General features: G+C 38.5%; 1 protein-coding gene and 1 pseudogene across 1 annotated transcript in view; one reads left to right on the top strand and one right to left on the bottom strand.

Moving 5' to 3' along the window:
- ZC3H12B (zinc finger CCCH-type containing 12B) overlaps nucleotides 1-25,996 on the bottom strand; it is a 267,790-nt gene that overhangs the window by 130,006 nt on the left and 111,788 nt on the right. The gene's annotated exons all lie outside the window — the stretch shown is intronic.
- LOC118916129 (chromobox protein homolog 3-like) lies at nucleotides 416-25,091 on the top strand (annotated as a pseudogene).

Here is a 25,996-nt window from a genome sequence, read left to right as displayed (position 1 = left end):
ATAGCCCAGAAATAGTCCTGCACATGTTTGGTCAATTAATTTATGACAAAGTAGACAAGAATATACAACGAGGAAAGGATAGTTTCTTTAGTAAATGATCTTGGGAAAACTGGACAGCCACATATAAAAGATGAAATTGGACCACTTATACCTATACAAAAATTAAGGCAAAATGGATTAAGACTTGAATGTAAGACCTCAAACCATAAAACTCTTAGAAGAAAACATAGGTGGTAAATTCCTTAGACATTTGTGTTGGTGATCTTTTTTTTTGTATTTCATACCAAAACAAAGGCAACAAAAGCAAAAATAAAGAAATGGGACTGGAGGTGTGCCAGGCAGGAGATGCTGCCAAGCAGCAACCTGGAGCAGCTCAGAGGCAGTGAAAAATAGCTCTTCAAATCTGCAATAAAAAATGGCCTCTAATAAAACTACATTGCAAAAAATGGGGAAAAAAACAGAATGGAAAGAGTAAAAAAGTTGAAGAGGCAGAGCCTGAAGAATTTGTGGTGGAAAAAGTACTAGACTGACATGTCATGAATGGGAAGGTGGAGTATTTCCTGAAGTGGAAGGGATTTACAGATGCTGACAATAATTGGGAACCTGAAGAAAATTTAGTTTGTCCAGAGTTAATTGAAGCATTTCTTAATTTTCAAAAAGCTGGTAAAGAAAAAGATGGTACAAAAAGAAAATCTTCATCTGACAGTAAATCTGAAGATAGCAAATGAAAGAAGAAAAGAGATGATGCTGATAAACCAAGAGGTTTTGGCAGAGGCCTTGATCCTGATAGAATAATTGGTGTCATGGACAGAAGTGTGGAGTTAAAGTTACTCATGAAATGGAGAGATTCAGATAAGGCAGACTTGGTGCTCGCAAAAAAAGGCAACTATAAACTGTCCTCAAATTGTAATTGCTTTTTTTCTTTTGGTATCATTAATCTACAATTACATGAGGAACATTATGCTTACTAGACACCCCCATCACCAAGTTCCCCCCACATACCCCATTACAGTCACAGTCCATCAGCATAGATGCTGTAGAATCACTACTTGCATTCCTGTGTTGTATAGCCCTCCCTGTGACCCCCACCGCACATTATACAAGCAAATCATAATGCCCCCTTTCTTTTTCCTCCCCCCTTATCCCTCCTTTCCCACCCATCCTCCCCAGTCCCTTTCCCTTTGGTAACTGTTAGTCCATTCTTGGGTTCTGTGAGTTTGCTGCCATTGTGCTCCTTCAGATTTTTCTTTGTTCTTGTACTCCACAGATGAGTTAAATCATTTGATACTTATCTTTCTCCATCTGGCTTATTTCACTGAGCATAATACACTCTAGCTTCATCCATGTTGTTGCAAATGGTAGGATTTGTTTTCTTCTTATGGCTAAATAATATTCCATTGTATATATGTACCACAGCTTCTCTATCCATTCATCTACTGATGGACACTTAGGTTGCTTCCATTTCTTGGCTATTGTAAATAGTGCTGCAATAAACATAGGTGTGCATATGTCTTTTTCAAACTGGGCTGCTGCATTCTTAGGGTAAATTCCTAGAAGTGGAATTCCTGGGTCAAATGGTATTTCTATTTTGTGTTTTTTGAGGAACCTCCATACTGCTTTCCACAATGGTTAAACTAATATACATTCCCACCAGCAGTGTAGGAGGGCTCCCCTTTCTCCACAACCTCATCAACATTTGTCGTTTGTCTTTTGGGTGGTGGCGATCCTTACTGGTGTGAGGTGGTATCTCACTGTGATTTTAATTTGCATTTCTCTGATGACTAGGAATGTGGAGCAACTTCTCATGTGTCTGTTGGCCATCTGTATTTCTTCTTTGGAGAAGTGTCCATTCAGATCCTGAACCCATTTTTTAATTGAATTATTTGCTTTTTGTTTGTTGAGCTGTGTGAGCTCTATATATTGTGGATGTCAACCATTTATCGGATCTGAAATTTATGAATATATTCTCCCATACTGTAAGATGCCTTCCTGTTCTATAGGTGGTATCCTTTGTTGTACAGAACTTTTCAGTTTGATATAGGCCCGCTTGTTCCTTTTTGCTTTTGTTTCCCTTGCCCAGGGAGATATGCTCATGAAGAATATGTACATGATTATGTCCAAGAGATTTTTGCCTATGTTTTTTCTAATAGTTTTATGGTTTCATGACTTACATTCAGGTATTTGATCCATTTCAAATTTACTTTTGTGTATGGGGTTAGACAATGGTCCAGTTTCATTCTCTTACATGTAGCTGTCCAGGTTTGCCAGCACCAACTGTTGAAGAGGCCGTCATTTCCCCATTGCATGTCCATGGCTCCTTTATTGTATATTAATTGACTATATATCTTTGGGTTAATATTTGGAGTCTCTATTCGGTTCCACTGGTCTGTGAGTCTCTTCTTCTGCCAGTACCAAATGGTACTGTGGCTTTGTAGTAGAGCCTGAAGTTTGGATGTGAGGTCCCCCTGACTTTATTCTTCTTTCTCAGGATTGCTTTAGCTATTCGAGGTTTTTGTGGTTCCATGTGAATTTTAAGACTATTTGTTCCAGTTTTTTGAAGAATGCTGTTGGTATTTCAATAGGAATGGCTTTGAATCTGTAGATTGCTTTAGGCAGGATGGCCATTTTGACAATATTAATTCATCCTAGCAAAGAGCATGGGAAGAGTTTCCATTTGTTACTGTCCTCTTTAATTTCTTTAAGAGTGTCTTGTAGTTTTCAGGGTATAGGTTTTTCACTTCCTTTGTTAGGTTTATTCCTAGGTATTTTATTCTTTTTGATGCAATTGTGAATGGAATTGTTTTCCTGATTTCTCTTTCTGCTAGTTCATCGTTAGTGTATAGGAAAGCAACAGTGTGTTAATTTTGTGTCTTGCAACTCTGCTGAATTCCGATAACAGTTCTAGTAGTTTTGGTATGGAGTCTTTAGGGGTTTTTATGTATAATATCATGTCATCTGCAAATAGTGGCAGATTGATTTCTTCTTTACCAATCTGGAAGCCTTGTATTACTTTGTTTTGTCTAATTGCCATGGCTAGGACCTCCAGTACTATGTTAAATAACAGTGGGGAGAGTGGCCATCCCTGTCTTGTTCCCAATCTTAGAGGAAAAGCTTTCAGCTTCTCGCTGTTCAGTATAATGTTGGCTGTGGGTTTATGGTATACGGCCTTTATTATGTTGAGGTACTTGCCCTCTATTCCCATTTTGCTGACAGGTTTTGTCATGAATGCATGTTGAAGTTTGTCAAATGCTTTTTCAGCATCTATGGAGATGATCATGTGGTTTTTGTCTTTCTTTTTGTTGATGTGGCGGATGATGTTGATGGATTTTCTAATGTTGTGCTATCCTTGCATCCCTGGGATGAATCCCACTTGGTCATGGTGTACGATCCTTTTGATGTATTTTGGAATTTGGTTTGCTAATATTTTATTGAGTATTTTTGCATCTATGCTCATCAGGGATATTGGTCTGTAGTTTTCTTTTTTGGTGGGATCTTTGCCTGGTTTTGGTATTAGGGTGAAGTTGGCTTCATAGAATGAGTTTGGGAGTATTCCCTCCTCTTCTATTTTTTGGAAAACTTTAAGGAGAATGGGTATTATGTCTTCCCTGTATGTCTGATAAAATTCCGAGGTAAATCCATCTGGCCTGGTAGTTTTGTTCTTTGGCAGTTTTTTGATTACCATTTCAATTTCGTTGCCGGTAATTGGTCTGTTTAGATTTTCTGTTTCTTTCTGGGTCAGTCTTGGAAGGTTGTATTTTTCTAGGAAGTTGTCCATTTCTCCTAGGTTTCCCAGCTTGTTAGCATATAGGTTTTCATAGTACTCTCTAATAATACTTTGTATTTCTGTGGGGTCCGTCATGATTTTTCCTTTCTCGTTTCTGATTCTGTTGATTTGTGTTGACTCTCTTTTCCTCTTAATAAGTCTGGCTAGAGGCTTATCTATTTTGTTTATTTTCTCAAAGAACTGGCTCTGGGTTTCATTGATTTTTTCTATTGTTTTTTTCTTCTCAATTTTATTTATTTCTCCTCTGATCATTATTACGTCTCTCCTTCTGCTGATCTTAGGCCTCATTTGTTCTTCTTTTTCTAATTTTGATAATTGTGACATTAGACCATTCATTTGGGCTTGTTCTTCCTTTTTTAAATATGCTTGGATTGCTATATACTTTCCTCTTAAGACTGCTTTTGCTGTGTCCCACAGAAGTTGGGGCTTAGCGTTGTTGTTGTCGTTTGTTTCCATGTATTGCTGGATCTCCATTTTGATTTGGGTATTGATCCATTGATTATTTAGGAGCGTGTTGTTTAGCCTCCAAGTATTTGTGAGCCTTTTTGCTTTCTTTGTATAGTTTATTTCTAGTTTTATGCCTTTGTGGTCTGAAAAGTTGGTTGGTAGGATTTCAATCTTTTGGAATTTACTGAGGCTCTTTTTGTGGCCTAGTATGTGGTCTATTCTGGAGAATGTTCCATGTGCACTTGAGAAGAATGTGTATCCTGTGGCTTTTGGATGTAGAGTTCTGTAGATGTCTATTATGTCCATCTGTTCTAGTGTGTTGTTCAGTTCCTCTGTGTCCTTACTTATTTTCTGTCTGGTGGATCTGTCCTTTGAAGTGAGTGGTGTGTTGAAGCCTCCCAGAATGAATGCATAGCATTCTATTTCCTCCTTTAGTTCTGTTAGTATTTGTTTCAGATATGTTGTTGCTCTTGTATTGGGTGCATATATATTTATAATGGTTATATACTCTTGTTGGACTGAGCCCTTTATCATTATGTAATGTCCTTCTTTATCTTTTGTTACTTTCTTTATTTTGAAGTCTGTTTTGTCTGATACTAGTATTGCAACACCTGCTTTTTTATCTCTGTTGTTTGCATGACATATGTTTTTCATCCCTTGACTTTAAGTGTATGCATGTCTTTGGGTTTGAGGTGAGTCTCTTGTAAGCAGCATATGGACGGATCTTGCTTTTTTATCCATTCTATTACTCTGTGTCTTTTGATTGGTGCATTCAGTCCATTTACATTTAGGGTGATTATTGAAAGGTATGTACTTACTGCCATTGCAGGCTTTAAATTTATGGTTACCAAAGGTTCAGGGTTAGCTTCTTTACTATCTTACTGTCTAACTTAACTCGCTTGTTGAGCTATTATAAACACTGTCTGATGATTCTTTATTTCTCTCCCTTCTTATTCCTCCTCCTCCCTTCTTCATATGTTGGGTGTTTTGTTCTGTGCTCTTTTTAGGATTTCTCCCATCTAGAGCAGTCCCTGTAAGATGCCCTGTAGAGGTGGTTTGTGGGAGGCAAATTCCCTCAACTTTTGCTTGTCTGGGAATTGTTTAATCCCTTCTTCATATTTAAATGATAATCGTGCTGGATACAGTAGTCTTGGTTCGAGGCCCTTCTGTTTCATTGCATTAAGTATATCATGCCATTCTCTTCTGGCCTGTAGGGTATCTGTTGAGAAGTCTGATGATAGCCTGATGGGTTTTCCTTTGTAGGTGACCTTTTTTTTTCTCTCTAGCTGCCTTTCATACTTTGTCCTCATCTTTGATCTTTGCCATTTTAATTATTATGTCTTGGTTTTGCCCTCCTTGGATCCCTTGTCATGGGAGTTCTGTGTACCTCTGTGGTCTGAGAGGCCATTTCCTCCCCTAGTTTGGGGAAGTTTTCAGCAATTATTTCTTCAAAGACACTTTCTATCCCTTTTTCTCTCTTCTCCTTCTTCTGGTGCCCCTATAATGCGGATATTGTTCCGTTTTGATTGGTCACTCAGCTCTCTTAGAATTCTTTCATTCCTGGAGATCCTTTTATCTCTCTCTGCATCAGCTTCTCTGCGTTCCTGTTCTCTGTTTTCTAGTCCATTTATGGTCTCTTGCATCTTGTCCTTTCTGTTTTGAAGTCCTTCCAGAGCTTGTTTTATTTCTGTATTCTTCTTCCTTAGTTCTTGCATATTTCTCTGCAAGTCCATCAGCATGGTTATGACTTTTGTTTTGAATTCTTTTTCAGGAAGACTGGTTAAATCTATCTCCCCAGTTTCCTTCTCAGGGGAAGATGTAGCAGATGCCAAAGCTGTCTGGGTTATTCTTGTCTGGATCAAATTTTTTTGCCTTTTCATGTGGATATGTGCTATTGACTGTCAGCTGGGAGAGCCAGACTTTCCACTTGCTACTGGCCTTTCTTTACTGGGACAGCCACGACCCCTAGTGGCTTGTTTTGGGCAATTTCGTGTAGACTGGGTCTTTGTGTCTTGCCCACCGGTATGGAGGAAGCTCCCTTGCCGAGGTCATGGCCAGTCTTAGGCTGTTTCTCTGCTATGGCAACACCCCGGAAGGGTAATGGACGGGGGGCTGTTTGGCTGTTTACCATCGTGAGGGGTCTCAGAGCTGTTGCCCCGGGGAGTTAGTGCACCTGGGTTTCCCTAGAGTTTCCAGCTGCTGTACTGTGACCTGGGTTGTTTCTGTCCAGCTGTTGCATCCCTGTCCCTTTAAGACTTTCAAAAAGCACTCGCTTTTCTTTGTCACAGGGGCATCAGCTTCGGGACCTGCTCAGAGTTCTTGCTGCCCTGTTTCCCTAGTTTCCAGCCCTCCACACATGCACTGTGTCTGTGCTCTTGTGCGGATGGCTAGGGCTGGGTGTTTAGCAGTCCTGGGTTCCCTCTCCCTCCCCGCTCCGACTCCTCTCCTCCCGCCGGGAGCTGGGGTGAGGGGCGCTTGGGTCCCGCTGGGCCGCGGCTTGTATCTTACCCCTTTCACCAGGCACTGGGCTCTTGCACATGTGGATGTAGTCTGGCTGTTGTCCTGTGTCTTCTGGTCTCTCTTTTAGGATTAGTTGTATTTGTTGTATTTTCAAAAATATATATGTTTTGGGGAGGAGATTCCCACTGTCCTACTCAGGCTGCCATCTTGGCTCCACCCCATATGCTTTATTTATTCTTTTAAAGGTTTTTGTGTATCTATTATGGCTTCTGGTTTGTGCTTATCATATGGTTCATAGGCAGTTTCCTAAATATATAACAGTCTATATGAAGTTGATGGTAGCAATATTTTGAAAACAATCTAAAAGTACTACCTCTTTATTCTTCTTCCTCCTCCACACTTTATTTATAAGATTTAATAATCTACATCTTTTGTTTATCCCTTGATTAATCTTTTTATATAGTTGATTTTATTATTATTTTTTTTTAACTTCATGTTTCCTTAGTAAGTAATTGTTCTACTACTTTACAGTACTTTTATTTTCATTGATGTAAAATATTTAGACTTAAGGACATTTCCATGTAAGAAAGTCCTTTTTTCTTAGGGGCTTTATGCATTTCCAGGACTTAGGTGTCCATTTCCTTTCCCAGGTTGGGAAAGTTTTCAGCTACTATTTCTTCAAAGAGACTTTCTAACACTCTTTTTTCTACTTTGGGACTCCTATTATGTGAATATTGTTTAATTTGTAGCTGTCTCACAACTCTCTTTGCATATACTTACTTTTAGAAATTCTTTTTTATCTCTGTTCCTCAAGTTGGATATTTTGCTGCTCTTTATCTCCCATCATATTCTTTACTCTACTTCCAGTTGTATATTATTTATTCCTTCCACTGTGTTTTTCATTTTAGTTATTGTACTCTGTAGCTCTGAGTGGCTCTTTTTCAAATCTTCTCTTTGTTGAAGTTCTCACTGAGATAATCAATTCTATCTCCCAGTTCAGTGAGCATATTTATGACTGTTACTTTGAAATTTTTATCAAGATGATTGGTAAGATCCTTTTCATTTATTCATTTTCATGGTGTCTTATCTTGTTCTTTTGTTTGGAAGATATTCCTCTGCTCCCTGATTTTGTCTGGGTTTCTGTGCCTCCTGGCCTAAAAATAATGGCCTTATGAAGTAGCATCCTGTGATGTACAGAAGCTAAAGACTCTTTCCTCACCAGTGTCTGGTTTACTTGTAGTGGAGCTGCAGCTGCAGCCCTGTCAATTTCCTGTGATCCAAGCCCACCTTTCTGTCTGCTGGCAGTAGCCAATCTCTGTCAGCAGAGGGTAATGGATCACTTCTGCATGTCCTTTCTATTATGTGTCACTTTTGTTGGGATTTGTTGTGCGTGGGGCTGCCCTCTGACTGCTAGTCAACAATGGCCAGTAGGGGCAGTTGCACAGTGGAGAATATCCACAGGGCTATGCTGATGATGAGGGAGCTGGAGAATTTAGAGCCAGTAGGGGCAGTTGCACAGTGGAGAATCTCCACAGAGCTATGCTGATGATGAGGGAGCTGGAGAATTTAGAGCTGTCTCCAGAAATCACTCCATAAGTTGGAATGAGGGAGGCTTGGGAAACCCTGGAAAGTGTCCTCCCTCTGCCAGACAGCAAAATTGGACTGCTGCTGGCCTGAGGGTGCTAGACAAGGATAGTGTGCAAGGGAGTACTGTTTTGGAGCTGAGCCACCAGAGAGGAAGATGGAGCATTTGGAACTGGCTCCCATGAGAGACTAAACAGTTGCACTTTCTTTTCTGGAGAGTGCTTCCTCTGAACCCTGCTCCTCTGGCACACTTACTGCAGCTTGTCAATCTGAAATAGGGTCTCACTGGGCTTCATGGAGCATCCCTGTCCTCCACAAGCAACAGGAGTCTTGACCCCACAGATTGCTCCTACTCTCCCTGGTGTCCAGCCTTGTTACTCCCCAAAGCCCAGTGCAATGTTGACTCATGTTCCCAGAGAAGATCTCCAGGGCCTGGTGTGCCATATTCCTCAGTGCTGATCCCCACCCCAATCCTTTCTTTTCCCTTCCACTTGTTGGCTGGAATACATAAAGGCTTGGTTCCAAATCAACCTGGGCTCTCTCCCTTTTCCTCTCTGTGTGGTCCTCACTTCACCAGGTGTAGGTGGTCCATTCTGCAGTGTTAAGATCATTTTCATGGTTAATGGTATTTGTTATAGTTGCTTCTTTGGTGTGTACATGGGAGGAAGTTTTACCTTGCCATCCTAGTCTGTCATTTTTTGCCTCTCTTCAGCCCCCTGTAATGTATTTTTGAGTTCAATGTAGTAATATTTTGTTGAGGATTTTTGCATCTATGTTCATGAGGGATATTTGTCTGTAGTTTTCTCTTTTGTAGTGTCATTATCTGGTTTTTGTATTTAGGTGATGCTTGCCTCATGAAATGAATTTAAAAACTTTCCTTCCTCTTTAATTTTTTGGGGGATTGTTTGAGAAGAATAGACATTAACTCTTTAAATGATTGGTAGAATTCTCCTGAGTAGTTAGGTGATCCTTGAATGTTGTTAGGGTTATTTTGATTACTGCTTCAACGTCCTTGCTAGTAACTGGTCTTCTCAAATTCTGTATTTCTTCCTACTTAAGTCTTAGAAGATGGCACATCTCTAGGAATTTACCCATTTCCTTGAGGTTTTCTAATTTGCTGTCATAAATTTTCACAGAAATCTTTTGTAATTATTTGTATTTCTGTGTTGTTATTTGTACCTTCTCTGCTTTCATTTCTGATTTTGAGTCCTCTTTCTCTTTTCTTGATAAGTCTTGCCAAAGATTTATTAATCTTGTTTATCTTTTAAAAAGACAACTTTGTTTCATTGTTTTTGTATTGTTATTTTAAATCTGTACTTCATTTATTTTCACCCTGATTTTTATTATTTCATTCTTTCAACTAACTTTGGGCTTTGTTTGTTTCTTTTTCTAGTTCTTTTAGATGTACAGTTAGATCATTACTTGAGAGTTTTCCTGTTTCTTGAGGTAGTTCTGCAATGTTAAAATCTTCTATTTTATATCTGATTTTGCTGCATTTCTGTGTTTCTATTTTCATTATTCTCCAAGTGTTTTTTTCCTCTTTGGTTTATTCTTTGAACCATTGGCTGTTTAATAGAATACTGTTTAGCCTATGCATATCTGTGCTTTCTCCAGTTTTTTGTTCCCAGTAATTGATTTTCAGTTTCATACTATTGTGATGTGAAAATATACTTGGTATAACTTCAATCTTCCTAAATTTATTGACTTGCATTGTGGCCTAAAATGTCATTTATCTTGGGGAATGTTCCATGTACACCTGAAAAGAATGAGTATTCTGATGTTTTTTATTGTTATGTGCTGTTTCGAGCAACTGTTTCCTTATTGATTTTCTATCTTGATGAACTGTCCATTGACGTAAGTGGGATGTTAAAGTCTGATACTATTATTCTGTTACTGTACTACTGTCAGTTTCTCCCTTCATGTCCATTAATATTTGCACGGTGTATTTAGGTGCTTCTTTCTTGGGTGCATAGATAATTAAAATTGTTATATCTCCTGGCTGAATCATTATATAATATCCAGTGTGTCATTTTTTAGTCTATTTTGTCTGATATAAGTACTGCTACTCCACCTTTTTATTTTTCATTCCTATTTGCAAGGAATATCTTTTTCCATCCCTTCAGTCTGTGTTTGTCTTTAGGTCTAAAATGAGTCTCTAATATGAGAGGTTATAATTCTGTAAATCGTTAGTGGGAGGGTTGTCCATCTTTTTAAAAATATCCTCACAGTCAGCTATGTACACATATCACATGCATTGTTTAATGATTTTTAATTTACTAAATGCTTTTACACATGCCATTTTATTCATTCTTAGCAATTGTACTATGGGGTGGAGAGCATCAACTCTTCATTACAAATGAGGAAACAAACTCAGTGACAGGGTTATTCTTTCCCCCTTTTCCTCTAATTAGACAAGATTAGTTTCTTCTCCTTAGACAAAATCTACAACACTTACCTTAGGTACTATATCCCTGTGGGGAGTATGGACTGATTATACTCCAACTTGAATTCAGATCATCCTTCTCTGAATTCCTTTTGCACTTAAAGTATGTTCTATATATTATTATTATTATGTTCTCTTTATTATATATTATTAAAGTGTTATTTTTTTCTTTGTCTACCTTGTCCTGTGTTTTGTGTTAAGAAATGTATAGATCTTACAATCAATGTGTTTGAAACCTGAACTTGCCAAATACTAGCTGTGTGACTTTGGGCAAGTTTCCTAAATTCTCTGAATGTGAGTTCCTCAATCTGTGAAATTAGGATAATAGTCTAGATTTCTTCTTAAATAAGGTAATGGATGTAAGATATATTTCTGTGTTCTCTGTCAGGTGGTAAACCCGAGGAGGGCAGTGTCCATATCTTAAACCTATGTTGTCTCCCTAAAAACGTTGAGTTCCTAGTAAATATTTGATACATACCATGAGGTGTAAAGGCTCAGAATGTGTGTTTTTGGAACAACAGACTTCTTCATAATGCACATAAAATCATCTTCCAGAGCCTTTGAGTCTAATATACCTAAATCCCTTTTGCTGCCTCTGATTAAAAGATTAACAGGCTAATAAGGGAGTTAATGGCTTCCACACTCACAATTTATTCACCGGAGAAATGGAGTTTATTTCCTTTAAATGCATGTGCTCCCCAGAGATAACACATTTTCTGAAATCATTGTTAATAATGATATTATACACAAATTATCCATTTATAACTTGTTGCTATAACACCAATAACAAAGAGTCATTCCAATTATTGTCACAGATGATCAGAGATGACTTACTTGAAACTCCTTAAATTCTATGATAGTTATTGGGGGGTGATGGAAGAAACACGGGAAGGAATAGGAGAGTATAGTGGATGTCAGAAAAGTTTATACAACACCATGAATGTGATAGATGATCCTTATATAAACAGATACCATCTTTAATACCATCATTCATTGTTTTACTTTTTATTCATTTTTGTATCATTAATCTAAAATTACATGAGCAACATTATGGTTACTAGACTCCCCCCATTATCAAGTACCCACCAAATACTCCATTACAGTCACTTTCCACAAGTATAGTAAGATGCTATAGATTCACTACTTGTCTTCTCTGTGTTGTACTGCCTTCCCCGTACCTCCCCCTACAATATATCTGCTAATTGTAATGCCCCTTTTCCCCCCTTATCTCTCCCTTCTCACCCATTCTCCCCAGTCCCTTTCCCTTTGATAACTGTTAGTCTATTCTTGGGTCCTGTGAGTCTGCTGCTGTTTTGTTCCTTCAGTTTTCTTCTTTGTTCTTATATTCCACAGATGAGTGAAATCATTTGATACTTGTCTTTTTCCACATGGCTTATTTCAGTGAGCATAATACCCTCTAGCTCCATCCATGTCGTTGCAAATGGTAGGATTTGTTGGCTTCTTATGTCTGAATAATATTCCACTGTGTATATGTACCACCTCTTCTTTATCCATTCATCTACTGATGTACACTTAGGTTGCTTCCACTTCTTGGCTATTGTAAATAATGCTGCAATAAACATAAAGGTGCATAAGTCTTTTACAAATTGGGCTCCTGCATTCTTAGGGTAAATTCCTACTAGTGGAATTCCTGGATCAAATGGTATTTCTATTTTGAGTTTTTTGAGGAACCTCCATACTGCTTTCCACAATGGCTGAACTAATTTACATTCCCACCAGCAGTGTAGGAGGGTTCTGCTTTCTCCACATCCTTGCCAACATTTATTGTTGTTTGTCTTTTGGATGTTGGCCATCCTAACTGGTGTGAGGTGATATCTCATTGTGGTTTTAATTTGCATTTCTCTAATGATTAGCGATGTGGATCATCTTTTCATGTGCCTGTTGGCCATCTGGATTTCTTCTTTGGAGAAGTGTCTATTCAGATCCTTTGCCCACATTTTAATTGACTTATTTGCTTTTCTTTGTTGAGGTGTGGGAGCTCTTTATATACTGTGGATGTCAACCCTTTATTGCATATGTAATTTATGAATATAATCTCCCATACTGTAGGATGCCTTTTTGTTCTATTGATGGTGTCCTTTGTGGTACAGAGCTTTCGGCTTGATGTAGTCCCATTTGTTCATTTTTGCTTTTGTTTCCCTTGCCCAGGGAGATACGTTCATGAAGAAGTTGCTCACGTTTATGTCCAAGGGATTTTTGCCTATGTCTTTTTCTAAGAGTTTTATGATTTCATGACTTACATTCAAGTCTTTGATCCATTTCGAATTTGCTTTTGTGTATGGGGTTAGACAGTGACCCAGTCTCATTCTCTTACATGTAGCTGTCCAGTTTTGCCAACATCAGCTGTTGAAGAGGGTGCCATTTCCCCACTGTGTATCCATGGCTCCTTTATCATATATTAATTGGCAATATATGTTTCAGTTAATATCTGGACTCTCTAGTCTGTTCCCCTTGTCTGTGGGTCTGCTCTTGTGCCAGTACCAAATTGTATTGATTACTGTGGCTTTGTAGTAGAGGTGAAGTTGGAAAGCGAGATCCCTCCTGCTTTATTCTTCTTTTTCAAGATTGCTTTGGCTACTTGGGGTCTTTTGTGGTTCCATGTGAATTTTAGAACTATTTGTCCCAGTTCATTTAAGAATGCTGTTTGTATTTTGATAGGGATGGCATTGAATCTGTAGATTTTTTTGGGTAGGACGGCCATTTTGACAATATTAATTCCTCTTACCCGAGAGCATAGGATGAATTTCCATTTGTGAGTGTCCTCTCTAATTTCTCTCGAGATTGTCTTGCAGTTTTCAGGGTATAGGTCTTTCACTTCCTTGGTTAGGTTTATTCACAGGTATTTTATTGGTTTTGATGGAATTGTGAATGGAAATGTTTTCCTGATTTCCCTTTCTGCTAGTTCATCATTATTGTATAGGAATGCAACAGATTTATGTGTATTAATTTTGTATCCTGCAACTTTGCTGAATTCAGATATTAGTTCTAGAAGTTTTGGAGTGGAGTGTTCAGGGATTTTTATGTCCATTATCATGTCATTTAAAAATAGTGATCTTTACAGTTAGGATGAATTTTATTTCTTTGTGTTGTCTGATTGCCATGGCTAGGACCTCCAGTACTATATTGCATAAAAGTGGGGAGAGTGGGAATCCTGTCTTGTTTGAGATATTAGGTGAAAAGATTTCAGTTTCTTGTTATTAAATATGATGTTGGCTGTGGGTTTGTCATATATGGCCTTTATTATGTTGAAGTTCTTGCCTTCTATACCCATTTTGTTGAGAGTTTATATCATGAATGAATGTTGAATTTTGTCCAACACCTTTTCAGCATATATGGAGATGATCATGTGGTTTTTGTCCTTTTTTTTGTTTATGTGGTGGATGATGTTGATGCATTTTCAAATGTTGTACCATCCTTGCAACCCTGAGTTGAATCCCACTTGATCATAATGTATGATCCTCTTGATGTATTTTTGAATTCGGTTTGCTAATATTTTGTTGAGTATTTTTGCATCTGTGTTCATCAGGGATATTGGTCTGTAATTTTCTTTTTTTGTGGTCTTTTTGCCTGGTTTTGGTATTAGAGTGATGCTGGCTTCACAGAAAGAGTTTGGAAGTATTCCCCCCTTTTCTATTTTTTGGAAAACTTAATTAGAATGGTTGTTATGTCTTCTCTATATGTCTGATGAAATTCAGTGGTGAATCCTTCTGTACAGGATGTTTCATTCTTGGGTAGATTTTTGATTACCAATTCAATTTCATTGCTGGTAATTGGTCTGTTTAGATATTCTGTTTCTTCCTTGGTCAGTCTTGGAAGGTTTTATTTTTCTAGAATGGTCTCAGTTTCTTATAGGTTATCCAGCTTGTTAGCATATAGATATTCATAGTATTCTCTAATAATTCTTTGTACTTCTGTGGTGTCTGTCATAATTTTTCCTTTCTCATTTCTAATTCTGCTTGTGTGTAGGTTCTCTTTTTCTTTTAATTAGACTGGCTAGGGGATTATCTATTTTGTTTATTTTCTCAAAGATCCAACTCTTGGTTTCATTGATTTTTTTCTACAGTTTTATTCTTCTCATTTTTATTTATTTGTTCTCTGATCTTTATTATGTCCCTCCTTCTGCTGACTTTGGGCCTCATTTGTTCTTCTTTCTCCAGGTTCAATAATTGTGACTTTAGACTATTCATTTGGAATTATTCTTCCTTCTTTAAATAGGCCTGGATTGCTATATACTTTCCTCTTAGAAATGCTTTTGCCTCATCCCACAGAAGTTGGGGCATTTTGCTGTTGTTGTCATTTGTCTCCATATATTGCTTGATCTCTGTTTTCATTTGGTCACTGATCCATTGATTATTTAGGAGCATGTTGTTAAGCCTCCATGTGTTGGTGAGCTTTTTTTGTTTTCTTTGTACAATTTATTTCTAGTTTTATACTTTTGTGATGTGAGAAGTTGGGTAGAAGAATTTCAATCTTTTTGAATTTACTGAAGCTCTGTTTGTGGCATGGTATGTGGTTTATTCTGGAAAATGTTCCAAGTGCATTTGAGAAGAATGTGTATCCTGCTGCTTTTGGGTGTAGAGTTCTGTAGATGTCTGTTAGGTCCATCTGTTCTCGGGTGTTGTTCAGTGTCTCAGTGTCCTTACTTATTTTCTGTGTGGTTGATATGTCCTTTGGAGTGAGTGGTGTGGTGAAGTCTCTTAAGACGAATGCATTGCATTCTATTTCCTCTTTTAATTCTCTTAGTATTTGTTTCCTATAGGTTCATGCTCCTGTGTTGGGTGCATATGTATTTATAATGGTTATATCCTCTTCTTGGGTGGGCCCCTTTATGATTATGTAATGTCTTTTTCTGTTGCTACTTTCTTTGTTTTGAGGTCTATTTTGTCTGATACAAGTACTGCAAAACCTGCTTTTTTATCCTATTGTTTGCATGAAATATCTTTTTCCATCCCTTCACCTTTAGTCTGTGCACATTTTTGGGTTTGAGGTGAGTCTCTTGTGAGCAGCATATAGATGGGTCTTGCTTTTTTATCCATTCTATTACTCTGTGTCTTTTGATTGGTGCATTCAGTCCATTTACATTTAGGGTGCTTATCAAGAGATATGTACTTATTGTCATTGGAGTCTTTGGATTCGTGGTTTTCAAAGGTTCAAGGGTAGCTTCTTTACTATCTAACCATCTAACTTTAACTCAGTTATTATGCTATTATAAACACAGTCTGATAATTCTTTAATTCTCTTCCTTCTTATTCTTCCTCCTCCACTCTTCACATGTTAGGTGTTTTATTCTCTACTCTTTTGTGTTTCCTTTGACTGCTTTTGTGGATAGCTGATTTTATTTTCTGCCTTTAGTTGGTATTTGCTTGGTCTGCTTTCCTTACTATGGTTTTATATTCTCCGGTGACATCTATTTAGCCTTAGGAGTAGTTCCATCTAGAGAAGTCCCTTTAAAATACCCTGTAGAAAACATGTATTAAAGATGGCAGCATGAGAGGAGAGACAGAGGCTTCCTCCTAAAACTTTATACAGTTAGAAAATATAGTTGGTACAACTAATCCTGAGAGAGCAACAGGAAAGAGGATGGCACCAGACTGCATACACCTGGGCAAAAGAGCAGACCTCATGGAATAGGGTAACATACCAAAGCTGTGACCAGGCAGAACCCAAGCCCTTCCCCTACGTCAGCTCACTGATGGGAGGAAGAGAAATGGAGCAGGGAGGGAGTGGAAGGCCTGGGACTGCTGAATACCTAGCATCGGAGATCTGCTCGGGGAGTATAAACCTACATTTCAGGGTGCTTTCATGATATTCACATGACAACCAGGTTGGAAAGCTAATAGAGGCAGAATTCCTGGAGAGACTGAGATTCTAGTTGCTTGTAGAAAGAAGGGATCCATATCCAGCTGCTCTGGGACAAAAGCTTATACCTGTGTGCTCAGCCCATTGGTTAAGGCAGTGGAGACAGGCACAGAAGCCAGGAAACAGGAAACAGCTCTTTCCTCCCCCCAGGCACCAATACCACTCCCCGGCATTGCCCGATATTGCTTCAGGGGCTGAGCAGCTCGAGAAAAGAGCTTCTGGACACTAGAGGGCGCCATATACAAACATGAAATGCCAAAGGAGCCTGGTCCAGAGTAAAATTAATATAACTCTGGAGAAAGATTTAAATGATATGGACTTTATGACTCTTCCTGAAAGGGAGCTCAAAATAAAAATCATAAACATGCTAATGGAGGTATGGAAAGATATCCAAGAACTCAGGAATGAATTCAGTTAGGAGATCCAGTCACTGAAGAGCACGATGGAGGGTATTAAAGCAGGTTGGATGCGGTGGAGGAGACAATAAATGAAATAGAAACTAGAGAAGAGGAATAAAAAGAAGCTGAGGCACAGAGAGAAAAAAGGATCTCTAAGAATGAAAAATATTGAGAGAACTGTGTGACCAATCCAAACGGAACAATATTTGCATTATAGGGATACCAGAAGAAGAAGAGAAAGAGAAAGGGATAGAAAGGGTCTCTGGGGAGGTAGTTGCTGAAAACATCCCCAATCCGGGGAAGGAGATAGTCTCTAAGGCCATGGAGATCCACAGATCTCCCAGCACAAGGGACCCAAGGAAGACAACACCAAGAAATATAGTAATAAAATTTGCAAAGATCAAGGATAAGGAGAGACTTTTAAAAGCAGATAGAGAGAAAAATATGATCACATACAAAGGAAAGCCCATCTGGCTAACATCAGACTTCTCAGGAGAAACTTTACAGGCCAGAAGGGAGTGGCATAATGTGTTTAATGCAATGAAGCAGAAGGGCCTGGAACCAAGATTATTTTATCTGGCAAGATTATCATTTAAGTTTGAAGGAGGGATTAAACAATTTCCAGATACGCCAAGGCTGAGAGAATTTACCTCCCACAAACCATCTCTGCAGTCTACTTTGAAGGAACTACTATAGATGAAAGTGTTCCTAAGGTTTAATAGCAGTCACCAGAGGAAATAAAACCACAGTAAAGAAAGTAGAACAGCTAATTATTAAAGAAATGCAAAATTAAATTAACTATCCCCAAAGTCAATCAAGGGATAGACAAAGAATACAGAATATGATACCTAATAAATAAAGAATGGAGGAGGAAGAAAAAGGAGGGGAAAAAGAAAAGAACCTTTAGATTGTGTTTGTAACAGCATCTTAAGTGAGTTAAGTTAGACTCTTAGATAGTAAGGAAATTAACCTTGATCTTTGGTAACCACGAATCTAAAGCATGCAATGGCAATAAGTACATACCTATCGATAATCACCCTAAATGTAAATGGACTGAATGCACCAATCAAAACACATAGAGTCACTGAATGGATACAAAAAACAAGACCCATCTATATGCTGCCTACAAGAGACTTACTTTAAACCCAAAGACATACACAGACTAAAAGTCAAGGGATGGAAAAAGATATTTCATGCAACTAACAGAGAGAAAAAGCAGGAGTTGCAGTGCTTGTATCAGACAAAATAGACTTCAAAACACTGAAAGCAACAAGAGACAAAGAAGGACATTACATAATGATAAAGGGGTCAATCCAACAAGAAGACATAACCATTATTATAAATATCTATGCTCCCAACACAGGAGCACCCACATATATGAAACAAATACTAACAGAATTAAAAGGGAAATAGAATGCAATGCATTCATTCTAGGAGAATTACACACTCCACTCACTCTGAAGGACAGATCAACCAGACAGAAGATAAGTAAGGAGACAGAGGCACTGAACAACACAATAGAACAGATGGACCTTACAGACATCTACAGAACTCTACACCCAAAAGCAACAGAATACACATTCTTCACAAGTGCACAAGGAGCATTTTCAAGAATAGATCATATCCTAGGCCACAAAAAGAGCCTCAGTAAATTAAAAAAACTTGAAATTGTACCAACCAGTTTCTCAGATCACAAAGCTATGGAACTAGAAATAAATTATGCAAAGAAAATGAAAAATCCAACAAACACATGGAGGCTTCACAACATGCTCTTAAATAACAAATGGACCAATGGTCAAATAAAAACAGAGATCAAGCAATCTATGGATACAAAAGACAACAATAATTCAACACCGCAAAATCTGTGGGACGTGTTGTGCTAAGAAGAAAGTATATTGCAATACAGGCCTTCCTCAAGAAAGAAGAACAACCCCACATAAGCACTCTAAGCTCACAATTAATGAAACTGGAAAAAGAACAACAAATAAGGCCCAAAGTCAGTAAAAGGTGGAAAATATTAAAGATTAGAGCATAAATAAATAAAATTGAGAAGATTAAAACAATAGAAAGAATCAACAAAAGCAAGAGCTGGTTCTTTGAGAAAATAAACAAAATAGATAAACCCCTAGCCAGATTTAACAGGAAAAAAAGAGAGTCTACATACATAATCAGAATCAAAAATGAGAAAGGAAAAATCACTACGGACACCACAGTAATACAACACATTATTAGAGAATACTATGAAAAATTATATAGTAAGAAACTGGATAACCTAGAAGAAATGAACAACTTTCTAGAAAAATACAACCTTCCAAAGCTGACCATGGAAGAAATAGAAAATATGAACAGACCAATTAACAGCGATGAAATTGAACTGGTAATCAAAAACCTACCTAAGAACAAACCTCCTGGACCAGATGGCTTCAACGCTGAATTTTATCAAACATTTACTGAAGACCTAATACCCATTCTCCTTAAAGTTCTCCAAAAAATAAAAGAGGAGGGAACACTTCCAAACTTATTCTATGAGGCTAGCATCACTCTAATACCAAAACCCGGCAAAGACACCACAAATAAAAGAAAATTACAGACCAATATCCCTGATGAACACAGATGAAAAACTACTCAACAAAGTATTACCAAATGTATTCAAAAATACATCAAAAAGATCATCCATCATGATGAAGTTGGATTTATGCCAGCGATGCAGGGATGGTACAACATTCGAGAATCCATCAACGTCATCCACCACATCAACAAAAAGAAGGGCAAAAACCACATCATCATCTCCACAGATGCTGAAAAGGCATTTGACAAAATTCAACATCCATTCATGATAAACACTCTCAACAAAATGGGTATAGAGGGCAAGTACCTCAACATAATTAAGGCCATATATGACAAACCCACATCCAACATTATACTTAATAGTGAGAAGCTGAAATCTTTTCCTTTAAGATTGGGAACAAGACAAGGATGCCCACTCTCCCCACTTCTATTCAACATAGTACTGGAGGTCCTAGCCACAGCAATCAGACAACACAAAGAAATAAAAGGCATCCAGATTGGCAAGGGAGAAGTTAAACTCTCCCTGTTTGCAGATGATGTGATATTGTACATAAAAATCCCTATAAAGAATCCACTCAAAAACTACTAGATATAATATCTGAATTCAGCCAAGTTGCAGGATACAAAATTAATACACAGAAATCTGTGGCATTCCTATACACTAACAATGAACTAGCAGAAAGAGAAATGAGGAAAACAATTCCATTCACAATTGCATCAAAAAGAATAAAATACCTAGGAATAAACCTAAACAACGAAGTGAAAGACCTATACTCTGTAAACTACAAGACACTCATGAGAGAAATTAAAGAAGATACCAATAAATGGAAACACATCCCGTGCTCATGGATAGCAAGAATTAATGATGTCAAAATGGCCATCCTGCCTAAACAATCTATAGATTCAATGCAATTCCTATCAAGACACCAATAGCATTCTTCAACGAACTAGAGAACATCGTTCTAAAATTCATATGGAACCACAAAACACCTTGAATAGCCAAAGAAATCCTGAGAAGGAAGAATAAAGCAGGGGGAATTATGCTCCCCAACTTCAAGCTCTACTACAAAGCCACAGTAGTCAAGACCATTTGGTACTGGTACAAGAACAGACCCATAGTCCAATGGAACACACCAGAGAGCCCTGATATAAACCCAAACATATATGGTCAATTAATATATGATAAAGGAGCCATGGACATACAATGGGGAAATGACAGCCTCTTCAACAGCTGGTGTTGGCAAAACTGGACAGCTACATGCAAGAGAATGAAACTGGATTATTGTTTAACCCCATACACAAAAGTAAACTAGAAATGGATTAAGGACTTGAATGTAAGTCATGAAGCTATAAAACTCTTAGAAGACAACATTGGCAAACATCTCCTTAATATAAGTATTAGCAACTTCTTCATGAACCCATCTCCTCAAGAAAGGGAAAGAAAAGCAAAAATGAACTCATGGGACTACATCAAACTAAAAAGTTTTGTATGGCCAAGGACATCATCAACAAAACAAAAAGGTATCCTACAGTATGGGAGAATATATTTGTGAATGACATACCCAACAAGGGGTTAACATCCAAAATACATAAAGAACTTACACACCTCAACACCCAAAAAGCAAATAACCTGATTAACAAATGGGCAGAGGGTATGAAGAGACTGTGCTCCAAAGAAGAAATTCAGATGGCTAACAGGCACATGAAAAGATGCTCCACATCACCAATCATTAGGGAATTGCAAATTAAAACCACAATGAGATATCAACTCACACCAGTAAGGATGGCCAGCATCGAAAAGACTAAGAACAGCAAATGTCAGCAAGGATGTGGAGAAAGGGGAACCCTCCTACACTGCTGGTGGGAATGTAAGCTAGTTCAACCATTGTGGAAAGCCATATGGAGGTTCCTCAAAAAACTAAAAATAGAAATACCATTTGACCCTGGAATCCCACTCCTTGGAATATACCCAAAAAATACAACTTCTCAGATTCAAAAAGACATATGCACCCCTATGTTTATTCCAGCACTTTTTACAATAGCCAAGATATGGAAGCAACTTAAGTGTCCATCTGTAGATGAATGGATAAAGAAGATGTGGTACATATATACAAATGTCAGCCATAAGAAGGAAACAAATCCTACCATTTGCAACAACATGGATGGAGCTAGAGGGTATTATGCTCAGTAAAATATGCCAGGCAGAGAAAGACAAATGCCAAATGATTTCCCTAATTTGTGGAGTATAACAGTGAGACAAAACTGAAGGAACAAAATGGCAGCTGACTCAGAGACTCCAAGAATGAACTCATGGTTTCCAAAGGGGAGAGGTGTGGGAAGGCTGGTGGGGAGGGAGGGAGAAGGGGACTGAGGGGTATTGTGTTTAGTGCACATGGTGTGGGGGATCACGGGGATAACAGTGTATCACTGAGAAGGGTCATAGTGGATCTCTGGCAACTTGCTGCACTGATGGACAGTGACTGCATTGGGGTATGGGTGGGGACTTAATAATATGGGTAAAAGTAGTAACCACATTGTTTTCTCATGTGAAACCTTCATAAGAGTGTTTATCAATCATACCTTAATAAAAAATAATAAAAAATACCCTGTAGAGGTGGTTTGTGGGAGGCAAATTCCAGCAACTTTTGCTTATCTGGAAATTGTTTAATCACTCCCTCAAATTTAAATGATAATCTTGATGGGTTAGTATTTTTGGTTCAAGGCCCCCCTGTTTCATTCCATTAAATATATCATGCCATTATTTTCTGGCTTGTAAGGTTTCTGTTGAGAAGTCTAGTGATAGCCTAATGAGTTTTCCTTTGTAGGTGATCTTTTTTCTCTCCCTGGCTTCCTTTAATACTCTCCCCTTGTCTTTGATCTTTGCCATTTTATTTGTTATATGTCTTGTTCTTGTCCTCCTTGGTCCCCTTGTGTTGGAAGATCTGTGGGCTTCCATGGTCTGAGAGACTATTTCCTTCCCCAGCTTGTGGAAGTTTTCAGCAATTATTTCTTCAAATACACTTTCTATCCCTTTTTATCTCTTCTTCTTCTTATGGTACCTCTATAATGTGAATATTGTTCTGTGTGGTTTTGTCACACAGTTCTCTTAATATTCTTTCATTCCTAGAGATCCTTTTATTTCTCTCTGTCCCAGCTTCTCTGTATTCCTGTTCTCTGATTTCTCTTCCATTAAGAGTCCCTTGCACCTCATCCAGTCTGCTCTTAAATTCTTCTATAGATTGTTTCATTTCTGTTATCTCCCTCCAGATTTCATCCCTTAGCTCTTGTGTATTTCTCTGCAGGTCCATCAGCATGGTTATGATTTTTATTTTGAATTCTTTTTCAGGAAGATTAGTTATATCTATCCTGCCAGGCCCTCTCTCTGGGGCTGTTTGAGTGATTTTTGAGTGGACCAGATCCTTCTGCCTTTTCATGGTGATAGAAGTGATCGCCGGCATGTGGCACATGTGTCAGCTGGGAGAACAAAGTCCCTTCCTGCTTGCTGGTCACTGTGCCCTTCTCTGCTGCCTGTGCCAGTTACCTGAATACCTGGAGCAGTCTCTGGGTTAATCTCCTGAGCTACCATGTGCAGGGTGTCCCTCAGGATAGCCTATGGCACTATGGGGGTTGGCAGACATGCCGGGTGTGTTCTCCTGGAAGAATGGTGCCCCTTTGTGCCTTCCGGAACTTATGCCAGCTTCCTCTGCCTGTGTCTGGCAGCTGCCTTCTGGTGACAATCTCTGGGCCTGGTCTGGTTATCTATGTGCTGGGAGAAGACTCTATGTGGTTGCTGTGGGTGGGGTTGTTCCTCGGCTGGTCTGCTGCAGTGGCGGGTCAACTGGTTTGCTTGCTGGCAGGGTGGAATGATCAGCTGGCTGCTTATCTCTGAGAGGGGCTTTGGAGCTGCATTGCCACCCAGAGGGCTAGGGTGCTTGAAGTTCCTTAAGATTCCCAGCCTGCTGGGCTGAGTGTGTTGGGCCAATTTTGTCCACCTGTTATACCATTGTCCCTTTAAGACTTCTAAAGCATCGGCTTTTCTTTTGTTGCAGAGGAGCTGGCTGTGGGGACCCACTCGCAGTCTCCATCTCGGATTTTACTTTTCCATTTCTGTAATATCCAGTACACCATGCAATGTGAGTCTGTGCTCCCGGTGCAGATTACTAGGGCTGGTTATTTGGCAGTCCTGTGCTTCCACTCCCTCCCCACTCTGATTCGTTTCCTCTTGCCAGTGAGCTGAGGTGGGGAAGCACTCGGGTCCTGCCAGGTCCAGCTTTGTATTTTACCCTTTTTGTGAGAGGCTGAATTCTTGCAGATGTAGATGTAGCTTGGCTGTTGTACTTTATCTTCTGGTCTCTCTTTTAGGAATAGTTGTATTTGCAGTATTTTCAAAAATATATATGGTTTTGGGAGGAGATTTCTGCCATCCTACTCATGCTGCCATCTTGATTGCCTCCCCATCATTCAATCCTTTCCTTTCTGTTGCATGACTAAGGATTATAGCTCCAAATGCTATATTTAAATAGCCATTTTCTTCCAATTATTTTTAAATGTATAACATATATTATTTCTTTAATCTTTCATAATCCATAGGAATCTGGAAAATGCATTTACACTGTTTCTGCAATTGTTTCAATGTGGTTAGCAACTTCAGTCTCAAATGTAAAGGAATTTGTTTAAGGAATATTTTCTAAAGTCCTTATTCTTTAATTTTAACATATATTAAAATAGTAACTCTTTCCTTCTAAATTCATTTTCTAGATAAATTCTATTATTCTAAGCCTTGATTAAATAACCTAGGCAGCTTGTGGGAAAGCAATGGGTTTCGAGACAGACCAGAGTTAGATTACTGGCTCTATAATGTTTTAGCTGTGTCACTTTGTGCAAACCTTTGGTCCTCAATTTCATAATTTATTATCAATTCTTTGAGCCTCGGTTTCTCAATTTCTGAGGATAGTTGATGAAATAACAGTATTATGAGATTCAAATGAGATGATAGATCTTAAAATACTTTGAAAATGCAAAGGATTATGTTATCTATACCCCATAAAGTATTAAAACAAGTGAATTTTTACTATACACAATGCAAAAACAATTTGTGTATTTTTTTCTTTTTCTTTTTGAGGTATAAATTGGCATTCTAAAATCTGTATAATATAAACATTTTTATTATTATTAAAAATGGATTACAGAGTATAGACTTTGGAATAGACTTTGGAGATAGATCAACTACATCTCATTTCACTGTATAGAGAACCTTGAGGCCAAAAGGGGAAAGGGACTTGCTTTAGGTTATGCAATTAATTCGGTAGCAAAACCGGGATTGGAACTCTGGTTCTCTTTCTTCCAATACAGTGCTTTTCTATTAGGTAAAAAGATAGGCATGAGCAGCCAGATGAAGGAGAAATAAAGTTAAGGAAAAAACTGCCAGAATTGCCCAGATAGGGAGTCCCACTTGAAAACAACAATGTCTTTGTAGGGAGATAACATCTTTGCCTATGAGTACCAGGACAAACTGGTCCCAAACTGATCCCAATGTGGGCACAATTGAACAAAACTAAGAACTTCCAAAAATATACCTCATCAAAGGAAAAGACATGTACACTGATAGAGATGGCTATGTAGATGGTCCTGTCAATAAAATGACCCCGCCTTGTCAATCAAAGAGGCACATCCCAGCCAGAATGCAATGTTGTATACAGACCTCTTGCCTAACAGATTGAGGCCTTTAGTCTCCCTTGACTCTGGCACAATCCTCCCTTGGAGTGTATTGAGATAAAACTTTTGCTCTGCCTCACTATTATGTCTCTGCCTTTCAATTATTTGTTGCAGGACAAGGACCAAGGAGAACAAATTCAGCCCATAACATATTTGGTTTTTGACTCAGATCCCTGCTCCTGGTAAGCCACATGTGTCTTGGCCCTGGGTGGAGGCACTCACTACTTACCTATTCTCTGGGAATCCTTCCCTTTCTTCTCTTTCTCTCATGAACCAAAAGTCATTTGCACACTGGGCATAGGTTGATCACTTAAATGCCATTAGGGTACTCACCAAAGGAAGACTCCTGTGACAGGATAAGTAGGTCACAGACTGTGGAAAATTGCATTAGGCACCCCACTGACTGCAAGACAATGCCTGTGAAACAGAGGCACACTGTAAAAAGTACCCACTTCCAACACCATGGAAAATCCCTATGTAGTATTTAATATGTCTATACAAGAGACTTCCTTTTCTGTGTTCTCAAATTTCTCCCACTTGCTGCATTTCTTTTCTTCCCTTACTCCTTGCTTTTTGTATTATGTTCAAGTCAGCTAATCAGACCCTAGCTGTCACTATCAAACACTCAGGCACAGGCGGCCAGTTAAAAATCAATAGGATACCCGTCAATCTTAAGACTCCCATGACAGGCTTCCCTCTGACTTGTTCTGGGGTAAT

The sequence above is a fragment of the Manis pentadactyla genome, chromosome X, assembly GCF_030020395.1.
Source record: "Manis pentadactyla isolate mManPen7 chromosome X, mManPen7.hap1, whole genome shotgun sequence".
In the NCBI taxonomy this organism is placed as follows: Eukaryota; Metazoa; Chordata; class Mammalia; order Pholidota; family Manidae; genus Manis; species Manis pentadactyla.
The sequence above is the reverse complement of the archived record's forward strand: the minus strand, read 5'-3'. Positions and strand labels throughout refer to the sequence as shown.